The sequence below is a fragment of the Bubalus bubalis genome, chromosome 22 (assembly GCF_019923935.1).
Source record: "Bubalus bubalis isolate 160015118507 breed Murrah chromosome 22, NDDB_SH_1, whole genome shotgun sequence".
Lineage (NCBI taxonomy): Eukaryota > Metazoa > Chordata > Mammalia > Artiodactyla > Bovidae > Bubalus > Bubalus bubalis.
The window spans coordinates 4,320,864-4,332,592 of NC_059178.1; the positions used below are offsets into that span (position 1 = coordinate 4,320,864).

The following is an 11,729-nucleotide window of genomic DNA, read 5'->3' on the forward strand; positions in this document are numbered from 1 at the left end:
TTTATTGCAAACTCTTAATGTCTTCGTTTTTCCTCCAATCAGTGAATTGCAAAATCCCAGCTTTTTCTTTTTTTAAAGCCTTTTGTGGTTTGAAGAGGCATTGTAGACACATACAGATAGTCAATCTACATACATCATACTTTCCCTCTGAATTCTATGAAATTGGGAAATTCCTTTGTTGGGCAGAGCACACAAAAGGTGTGTTCCTTGTGGGAGAGAAGAAGGAAAACAAAAAGAAAAGCCTTTTCTTTATTTCACCATCAAAAGGCCTGACAAACCACTCCTTAAACTGACAGTCCCCTGACTTGAGCTGACACATTTTTTTAGCTTAAAACTAAGCTAGGCCTAGATGTTTATAGAGTTTCGTGTGTTAAATCTGTTGGCTTGTTTTCAAAGGAATTATTACACTATTTGACAGTAGGATTATAATTCTAAGATCTGTAGCTGATCCATCTCAAGGGCTGAACAAAATATTGATAGAACCAGAATTTTTTTTTCAAGTTTTCAAAAACATACCCTTGAAAGAAACCATAACCAGATTTAAATTATTATCAACCTGCCAGAAAAAGACTGAGCGGAGGTCTAAGAGAGGATTCCTCTTATTATTTGTTAGTGATTCCTAAACAGATCCCCTTTCCCAAACCTCGTTTGGAAATACCTGCAAAGCCTTCACTAGGAGACCTGAAGTGGGGTGGGGCTGTGTCCTATTAAAAGATAAGCTGAGATGTATTAAAAAATTTTTAAGTTGATTTGAGCAAAAATCTATTCCAAGAGGGCAGTGCCACACCGGAAGTGACGCAGCTCCACCCACAGAGCTAAGGAGAGGTAGAGAGGAGGTGAGGATGCGCAGCAAGGAAATTACTTGATTGGCTCCGGCTTAACGTGTAGTTGGCTGTTTGTGATGGGTCATCCTTATCGGTTTTGATTTCCTAACCTTGAAGTATTTCTGGGCTTCGATTTTGATTTATTTACATAGATGGCCAGGGCATTGGTGCCACATGTTTAATGGACTCATCACTTAATGAATTTAATGATGCAAAGTTGGGCATTATTTTAGAGGCCCATGACCTCATAATTCCTGGCCCCTAGACGGATTCACTAATCATCTCCTGCTGTCTCTTTAGGCCTAAGAAACCAGCCTTGCCCAAAGAAACAGAGGGATACAGTCGAGGAAAGGATTGTTGTTGTATGAACTCTAGACAATCAAAAGAGCAAGAAATTTTGGGTTTGGGATACCAGCCAAGAGTCATCTTCAGAAACTATGGGCCAACGGACAAGACCTGTTGAGAACCCCATAAGGTTTCCTAACTCTTTGCAACTTTTACATTAAGTCTGGGCTTCTTTGAAAGGAACTGGTGTTTGGGCTTGTTTTCTACTAAGTCGGGAGAGGGGGAGAAAGAGGAGAACTAGAAAGGTATCTGAGCCAAGGAAAAGCAATCAGACTTAATCCTTTTCAGAGGAGAAGCTAAAGTGTGGGTCATTTCCACCCAAGAAGGGATCTCATTGGTTCCTATGCAAATCCTCATCTTTGTATCTTCCAACACCCCCACCAGTTAGCCCAATGCCTTGCACATCCCATACTTGAAATTAACTAGTTACCTGTGAACTAAGGATGGATAATAAACCCACTGCTGCTGCTAAGTCGCTTCAGTCGTGTCCGACTCTGTGCGACCCCATAGACGGCGGCCCGCCAGGCTCCCCCGTCCCTGGGATTCTCCAGGCAAGAACACTGGAGTGGGTTGCCATTTCCTTCTCCAGTACATGAAAGTGAAAAGTGAAAGTGAAGTCACTCAGTCGTGTCCGACTCTTAGCGACCCCGTGGACTGCAGCCCACCAGGCTCCTCCATCCATGAGATTTTCCAGGTGAGAGTACTAGAGTGGGGTGCCATCACCTTCTCCAATAAACCCACAAGTACCTAGAAATAGTACTTGGGCTTCCCTGGTGGCTCAGACGGTAAAGCATCTGACTGCAGTGTGGGAGACCTGGGTTCGATCCCTGGGTTGGGACGATCCCCTGGAGAAGGAAATGGCAACCCACTCCAGTACTCTTGCCTGGAAAATTCCATGGATTGAGGAGCCTGGTAGGCTACAGTCCATGGGGTCGCAAAGAGTCGGAGCAACTTCACTTTTCACCTAGAAATAAGCACGTCCCAAGCTAAACATAAGATCTTTTGCCACTGTAGTGGATACTGTAGTGCTTTGTCTAAAACCATCTTCAGAGTATAAACCCCCATCCCCTAGCTACTCAGACCATTGACATCTGCCCACTCCCAACAGAGTCCCAGGCCTTGGCTTCCGTCTTGAGCCAGGTCCTGTGAACTGTCTCACCCAAGATTACACTCCTCCCCCGGGAGCAGCCAGTGTCTGGCTGATGTAGTGAAAACAAAGGCTTGCCTCAATTTGGGCCATTTCTAAAGGGCCATCCTAGCTCCAGAACGCCGTGTAAAATGGCTCAGGCCTCAGTGTCCATAGCTTTATGGATCAGCTCCTTCTGCCTAATCCAGCCTTCCTCACTCCCTCACAAGTGGATCTCCAGAGATTATCCAGAGTCTGTTTCTAATAAACTCAGCCCCAGACACCAACCAAAACAGATCCATTTCCCCCTTGAGTCCATCATCTAATGGCACTTACTCCCTCATCTACTCCATCCCTATGTGCTGAGTGTTCCACCTGCAAGGAGCTGTTGATTCCAGTCCCTTCTATCCACATCCATTCACCTGGACTCACCCTCCCGCTCCTCCCCTCAGCTCAGAACTGCTCCCTAACTGACCCTTTTGCCTCCAACCTGGCCAACTTCCAATATTCTCCACACTGAGAACTCTAGGAACGTGTCTAACGATGCCATCTTGTCACCCATCTACTCAAACATTTCTGCATCTCTCCATCGTCCTTAGAATAAGATCCAGACTTAGAAGGCTCTCCCTGATTCAACCCATGTGCCGGCCCACATCCCTTGCCCCTCCCTACTCACATTCTAGGATCCAGTCTGGCAGAACTTTTTGTTCTCTGAATGAAACCTGATGGCTCTCACTGTCAGCCCTTCAAATGATGTTCCCTCTTTCTGGAAGACTGTCTCCACGAAGGGTCCCTAACCTCCCGGCCGCAGACCAGTACCTCCTGTCAGATCAGCGGCAGCATAAGATTAAAGTGCACAACAGATGTCATGCACTTGGATCATCCCCAAACCATCCCCGCCACCCCAGTCTATGGAAAAATCATCTTCCACGGAACCCGTCCCTGGCGCCAACAAAGGCTGAAGACCACCGCTCACCACCACTCCCAATCCCCTTTGTGTAACTCGCTTCCAAGCATCTTTAGATCTAAATTTATGTCACTCACCTGGAAAAGCCTTCCTCGACCTCTCTCGACACGTACAAACTGAGCATGGGTAGCCCTGGCATGTCCCTAAGTTATCCTTTTCACATGACGCTTGAGTTGCTTTATTTTGTTTTCTTTTTGGCCACACCATGTGGCTTGTGAGATATCAGTTCCCCAACCAGGGACTGAACCTGGGCCCTGGCAGGGAAAGTGCCAAGTCCTAACCACTGGACCACCAGGGAATTCCTGACACTGGAGTTTCTGGCTCTCACTCCAGAAGACAAGAAAGCTGTGAGGTCAGGGACAATGACACTTGGGTTACTGAGGTCTCCCCAGTGCCAACATCACATACAGAAAGACATTGAAAAATTAGGTGTTTAGATCATCCAGATTGATTAAACCTCTAGGGTTTTTCTTTCTCAATGACTTTTAGAGAGAAGAGACGATCAAATACTTTACCATTTTTCTTAAACTTGATGAGAAGTGTATTTAACGTTAAAAGACCCAAAGCCACACATCACTGGGGAAACATTGGTTATTTCTAGACTGTGAAGAAAGCTTAGCACCGAAGAATTGATGCTTTTGAACTGTGGTGTTGGAGAAGACTCTTGAGAGTCCCTTGGACTGCAAGGAGATCCAACCACTCCATTCTGAAGGAGATCAGTCCTGGATGTTCTTTGGAAGGAATGATGCTAAAGCTGAAACTCCAGTACTTTGGCCACCTCATGCGAAGAGTTGACTCATTGGAAAAGACTCTGATGCTGGGAGGGATTGGGGGCAGGAGGAGAAGGGGACGCCAGAGGATGAGATGGCTGGATGGCATCACTGACTCGATGGACAAGAGTTTGGGTGAGCTCCAGGAGTTGGTGATGGCCAGGGAGGCCTGGTGTGCTGCGATTCATGGGGTCGCAAAGAGTCGGACATGACTGAGCGACTGAACTGAACTGAACTGAGAAAGGTAGAAAATACAAATATAAACCAACAAATGTTAAAATAGGAAAATAATAACTAGAAAATATAACTGCAACATAAAATGCATTCATTTGTCAGCAAACAGTTGGAAAATGCTTAAGAAAATATTGCTGTAGATGTCAGCGAACACGTGTTAGAATAAATTACACGGTGTGGGAAGATTGCTCTACCATTGAAAGAGAAGAGCAGCTATTTCTAACATGCCACAGCTGAGGTTATATGCCTGATCCTGTTCCAGTGATGTCATACCTATAAAAGCTGATTTTTTTTTTTCATGAACCACTAAATAAGAAGTTTAGGGGAGAAGATATCTTCTCAATAATAAAGGAGTTCTTTAATTGAAACACTATGATTTGGGGGGGGGGGGGGCCCTACTGTGTGGCACGCATGGAGTCCTAGTTCCCCGTGTGTGTTTTGTGTGTGTGTGTGTGTGCTCAGTCGTGTCCAAGTTGCGACCCCATGCCTTGTAGCCCGCCAGGCTTCTCTGTCTGTGGGATTCTCCAGGCAAGAATATTGCAGTGGGTTGCCATTTCCTCCTCCAGGGGATCTTCCTGACCCAGCGATCGAACCTGGGTCTCCCACATTGCAGGCAGATTCTTTACTATCTGAGCCAGCAGGGATCAAAGCCATGCTCCCTGCACTGGAAGCATGGAGTCTTAACAGCTGGATCATCAGAGAAGTCCCAGTATATGATTAAAAAAAAAAAAACTATTAATAACAACTAAAGAAGCAGCTAACTCTCCAGGGATGTTTACTTCTAGGATTAAATTACAAAAATTCCTTCACACAAAATTCATCACTGAATCACTCACAGATAAGCAACTGCAGCCAAGAAACTGAAGCCAAAAGTTCAGAGATTGTTACAGGATATCACCATGAGGTTAATTTTATTTTTAAAGGCTGGGGGTTGCATAAGGAGTTTCCTGCAAGAGGGACTCAATAATTTTGAAAGATGAGGCGTGACTACTGAAATCTCTGCCACTCAGTGTTTCGCTGGCTATGTCACAGCAAGAATTTTACACAGATAGGTTATTCACTGTCCTCTTTAAAAGAGTAGTTTTAAGTCTCCTGTGTTTTCTGTGATTAAATGCTGTCCATAACACACTATCTGGCAGATAGAATAAAAATAAACACATGGTCCAGTAGTTAGGACCCAGCACTTTCACTGCCAGAGCTTGGGTTCAATCCCTGGTCAGGAAACTAAGACCCCACAAGCTGCATGACTCAGCTGGAATTAAAAAAAAAAAAGCTTAATCTAGTCCTTAAAGATACTATTAAGCAGGAGTGAGAGAGAGAAATTGGGAGATTGTGACTGACATATAATGTATAGCACAGGGAACTCTGTTCAGTACTCTGTAATGACCTGTATGGGAATAGAGGCTAAAAAAGAGTGTATATACATATAACAGATTCATTTTGCTGTATACCTGAAACTAACAACGTTGTAAATTAACTATATTCCAATAACAATTATTAATTAAAAAAAAGAAAATACATTTGCTGCACTTTAAATGAAAATACTAATAATAGGAAAACAATGGATAATATTTTAACCAAGAAGAAGTGACTGCTTTTAGAAAGAATCTCTTGATACGGAGAGAGCATTTTAGAAACAGATGTTTGGCAATCACTTGTGATTTGGTGCTAAAAATTAGGTATGAGTATTACCTTTAACAGCTATCGGATATCTAATTTATATCATAAAGCAAATTTTCTAAACCATTAAACAGAAAAAACTGGGCTTCCCTGGTGGTCCAGAAGTTTTGAATCTGCCTCTCAATGCAGGGGATACCAGTTCCACCCCTGGTACCAGAGGACTCCCCCATGCCGAGAAGCAGCTGGGCCCGTGCGCCACAACCGCTGAAGTCCACGCACCTAGAGTCTGTGGTCCGCAGCACAAGGAGCCATGGCAACAAGCAGCCCGCGAACCTCAACGAGAGATCAGCCCGCACTTGCCACAACTAGAGAAAAGCCCTTGCACAGCCACCAAGACCCAGTGCAGCCAAAAAAAAAAAAGGTTGGTGGGTCTTTAGTGAAGTTCCTCTAAGAAACAACGGAGCCATTGTCTGGGGCAGATGAGCTCTGGAAGAATAAAGAAGTGCTGCTTAACACGACAGAACAGCAAAGTCACATGACCGTAGACGCCAAGCTACAGAGTAGGCTCTCAAAGTCCAGGCTGGGGTGGGCAGCAGTCAGTTCTGGTTCTCACTGCTTTTGCCCCTCCAGGGTTTCCCTAATCCAGCCTCATCTTCCATCTCAGCCCTCCTGTCTGAGACTGGAGTACCAGGGGACTGGAGAGGAAAGTGAAGAACAGACACAGAAGTATGACCAAACCTTCCCCTCTGGAACCTACCAAATAATAAAGTATTTGAGTAAATAAGAACAAACTCCATTTAAAAGAAAAAAAAAAAGGTCTGATCCCTTTATCCTTGAGCTTCCCTGATGGCTCAGACGGATAGTAATTTGCCTGAAATGCAGGAGACCTGGGTTTGATCCCTGGGTCAGGAAGATCCCCTGGAGAAGGGCATGGCAACCCACTCCAGGGTTCTTGCCTGGAGAATCCCATAGACAGAGGAGCCTGGTGGGCTACAGTCCACGGGGTCACAAAATCCAAAGAAACTTGACAAAAGCAGGGGAAAGCGTTGCCATCTGTCAAATCAGGACCATCGAGGACTCCTCTATGATCAGGTGGGCACACAGGACCCAGGGTGGATCTGAGAAAAGATCTGTTTCCCTTTTCCTTCTCTCAACCTATTTATTTTGTGTTAAAATATGTATATTGTTTCTGCTAGGAAGCTTGTCACAGAAGAAACAACTCCCCTTCTTGATTACTATCCTAGCTAAGAGACGAATGTGTGCATGCTAAGTCGCTTCAGTAGTGGTAACTCTCTGCGACCCCATGGACTGTAACCCTCCAGGCTCCTCAGTCCATGGGATTCTCCAGGCAAGAACACTGGAGTGGGTTGCCATTTCCTCCTCCAGGGGATCTTCCCAACCCAGGGAGCGAACCCAAGTCTCTTATGTCTCCTGCATTGGCAGATGGGTTCTTTACCACTGGCGCCCAAGTGGGAAGCCCCAAGATATGAATAAGCACTTAGAATATAATAGCCAAAGCCCTTGAACAAATATAAAGCCAAGGAGGGTTTCCCTTTTGCTTTAGAGCTTTGGCTCTTTAGGTAGCATTCGGTAAACCACTCTTGATCTATTATCCTGGCCACTTTCTGATAACCTATGCTACAGTCGTGAAGCGTCCCTGCAAGTGGAGAAATAATAGGGGTGTTCACCTCATACCAAACTATTCTGCCTGCAGGATGGGGTTTAAAGCAGCCCTCCCTCTGACAGCACCCGCAGTTGGAGAGCCCAGCAGTGCTCTCTAGCATGGAGCAAGGCAGTACCGTGAGATTCCCCAGGACCTCCCCCGGCCTGGTTGTGGAACTCTGAGGCTGAATTCCATTCTTGGTGCCAAGTGCAACCATTCCACATAATATCCACATACCATCCACATACCGTTCTTTGTCCTTTCCTCCCTCCGCCCCACCTTCCCCAACACCTTAGACTTTAGTAATATGCATATTGTAGAATTAGGGTGTGATATGAAGGCAATGGCACCCCACTCCAATACTCTTGCCTGGAAAATCCCATGGATGGAGGAGCCTAGTAGGCTGCAGTGCATGGGGTCGCTAAGAGTCGGACACAACTGAGTGACTTCACTTCACTTTATGAGGTCTTCTCTGGTGGCTCAGTGGTAAAGAACCCACCTGCCAATGCAGGAGACTTGGGTTTGATCCCCCGGTTGAGAAGATCCCCTGGAGGAGGAAATGGCAACCTGCTCCAGTCTTTTTGCCTGGAGAATCCCATGGACAGAGAAGCCTGGAGGGCTCCAGTCCATGGGGTCGCAAAAAAGAGCCGGACACAACTTAGCAACTAAACAACATGAGTGGCTAATAGAACCGCGGACTGACCCAGAGTCAGCTAACTTCAGTTATCAAGTGCTTGCTGAGGCAGGGCTCAGTGTATGGCGATCCTAGTATTGAACCTCAGGGTCTCTGCGGTGCTGTGTACTCTCTCTTGGATAGCTTTCCACGGATGGTTAACCAGCCTGGCCTCCTCCCTCACTTCACCCATGTCTCTCTGCTCCATGTCACCTTGTCAGAGGGAACTTCCCTTCCCACCCTGACTAAAAGTGTCCCCTCCATCTCTAGCTAGCCCTATACTCTCCTAATTATTTGTCCCATGGCACTTATCTCTCCCTAGCATTATACTGAAGGTTGCCAGACAAAACACAGGCCATCTGTGGAACCTACTTATACTTGAAAATTCATTGTTCATCTGAAACTCAAGGTTAACTGGGTGTCTTTATTTTTATTTGCTAAATTTGGCAGCCGTAATTATATTACATCTTTCATTCCTTTCCCTCCCATTTGAATGCGAACTCCATGAAGCAAAGATGTGGCTTGCTGGAATCCCGGCTGGGCTCTAAGTCCGCAGTATCTAGTGCTCTGGAGTCTCATCAGGCAGGGCACACAGTAGGCGCTCATATGTGTTCAGAATGAAAGAATGAAGCACAGAGCAACAGTGCGCCAGGCGGAGACTCAGAGCTAACAGGGCAGTGTGCGCCGCATTCCCATCTGGCTTCCACCGTCTCCTTGGAAAATGTCCGATTGTAACGGGGATTCCCAAGATGAAAACGTTTGCTTTCTGGTCTAGACACTGAATTAAGACCACCAGTACATACCAAACTGCCAGACCCCAGTCAAAGGACAGCTTACAAATCCTACTGATACGAATCAGAATTGAGCCATAAAGTTGGCAGTAAAAACAAAATCCTTTCAAAAACAAAACAAAACTGAAACCCCAGTCCATTCCTTGTCTTGCCAAGTATTCCCCTTCTACAATCACCGGATTTCCTTCCCCAACTGCATTCCCTCTGTTACTCCTCCATGACACTCTTGTTCCCATAAGCTAGAAACAAAACTACATCCATCAAATATTGTCCTCAACAGCAAGTCTTTAAAATACTTGGCCGTGTCTAGGGTGATAGCTTGGGCAGCTTCATTTGATGTTCTGACAACTGAGTATTGTTAGTTTTGACTCGGTTACTTAGAGAAGACTTTGTAATTCTCCCCCAATCACTCATGCGTATTTACTTAGCTAAGTAACTCTTGTGACCCGTGGCATTCCACTTATGGGTCTTTTCCAGAGGCAGAAAGCCAGAAAGGGTGGTAGAAACGCAAAAAGCACACCTTTTCCACCCAGCAGAAGAAAATCAGTATTTCTTTCCATGGTTTGAATTTTAAGAGTTTTCACAAAAAGGAAACCAAGTTTTCCTTTTCTTATGCCTGTCCCACATCCCAACCATATGGAGGAAAAAAAAAAAATCTACCTTTATACAAATAAATTGCCATGTATGTTTTTTTCTTGTTAGTTCCTTTAAGCTTTACTGTATCTTCATCCTAGAGTGTAATTATGAGTCTGTATATCTCAGGATGCCTTGAAGTAAATGATCAAATACCATCAATACTGTGGTACCATTCAGGAAGAAAGTGAGGTTAACTGGGACAGATTGCTACTGAAAGCCCACCAGGAGAATTTCAAAGATCCAAGAAACAATCTCATTAAAGAAAAAGTCGAAACAGGTGCAAGACCTAAACGGCCAGGCAGCTTGGAGCTCAGGTTTATGGAAAGAGATGCTGTACACTGAGCTGTTTAGCCCTGGATCTCTTGTGAATCTACTGTGTTCTGTCCAACCTAACGTTACCGCTAAAGTTCATAAAACGTACTCCCACCTTCACGGGCGAGCCATATTTTGAACACAGGCTTTATGTTGTCGATAATTGTACTAGAATACAGAGGAGATTTTTGTGTGCTTTGCTTGTATAGGACTTTTACCCTCTACCCTCAAGGACCACAATTTGCCAGTCGGCTATAATTCTTGTGATTCTTGCATCTGTTCTCCGGGTACTTCGATTTTTCCTTGAGCCGACAGGAGTTATTTCTGCCTTTCCTAGGGAACCTACTTCCGGCATCTCCTCCGTTTCTAATCAGCTACTGAAACCAAGTAACCAAGTCTGTAAGAACCGTGACTAAACGAAGAGGAGGAGCGAGGAGGAGCTCCAAGCTCCTGGAGTTTTCATCACCAGGCGGTTTGTAAAACTCCCCCTCCCTCTACATTCCTCTGACCCGCAGCTTCCGGGTGTGTGAGTCAGGATAATAGCCAACACTTCCCCAGCCTTGGCTCCAGGCCAGGCATTGCTCCCTGCGGTATTATCTCATTTAACCCACATTCTCACACACACCTCTGAGTGGAGCCCTGTGATTATCTCAGTTCACACAGGAGGCTGGGGAACTTGCTCCAGCTCGCAGCCTGAGTGATGCCGTCAGTGTTCAATCCCAGCTAGTCAGGCGCCACGTTCTGTTTGAAACCACACCTCAGAAGGGACTCGAACTCAGTCACACCTCAGATGGAACTCGGAAGTAATCTTCCAACCAAAACTGCACAACTCATTTCACAGCTTAATGAAACTCATACTTTACGGCTGGTGCAGGCGCAGGCGCACTCAGTGTCCGACTCCTTAAGACGGCATGGACTGTAGCCCGCCAGGCTCCTCTGTCCATGGGATTTCCCAGGCAAGAAGACTGGAGTGGCTTGCCATTTCCTCCTCCAGGGGATCTTCCTGACCCAGGGATTAAACCCATGTCTCCTGCATGAGCAGGCTGATGCTTTACTACTGAACCAACTGGGAAGGCCATCATTATGTCCTGGCACAGAAGGAAGTCAGCAAGAGGCAAAGTGATAGGTAAGAAGCAAATTTATTAATACAAGACCCTTATGAACAATACAGGCCAGCAGGCAAAAGGGTTCTGCCCAGAGAACTGTGAGTTAATTTTTAGTATTCAAAGGAAAAGTCAGGAGTGCAGGAAGACCACCTGGTCTTGGTGAGTCCCTGGGATGGGCCACCAAGTGAGGGTCCTTGGCTTTGCACAGGAAAGAATTCAAGATCGAGTGTGGTGAAGGGAAAGCAGCTTTATTGAGAGAGATAGAACAGATAGAATGTTCAGGTCAGGTTCAGTTCAGGTTCAGCTCAGTCCTGTCTGACTCTTTGCAACCCCACGGACTGCAGCACCCCAGTGTTCCCTGTCCATCACCAACTCTCAAACTCATGCCCATCAAGTCAGTGATGCCATCCAACCATCTCATCCTCTGTCATCCCCTTCTCCCACTTTCAACCTTTCCCAGCATCAGGGTCTTTTCCACTGAGTCAGTTCTTCATATCAGGTGGCCAAAGTATTGGAGTTTCAGCTTCAGCATCAGTCCTTCCAATGAATATTCAGGACTGATCTCCTTTAGGATGGACTGGTTGGATCTCCTTGCTGTCCAAGGGACTCTCAAGAGTCTTCTCCAACACCACAAAATGTGGCCTGTCTCAAAAGGCGAGCTC

General features: G+C 45.8%; 1 non-coding gene across 1 annotated transcript; it reads right to left on the reverse strand.

The window, feature by feature from the left end:
* Window positions 1-3,488: 3,488 nt before the first annotated feature.
* Window positions 3,489-3,560, reverse strand: TRNAE-UUC. The gene has a single exon. It is a non-coding gene; the product is annotated as a tRNA-Glu (tRNA).
* Between the last annotated feature and the right edge of the window lie 8,169 nt (window positions 3,561-11,729).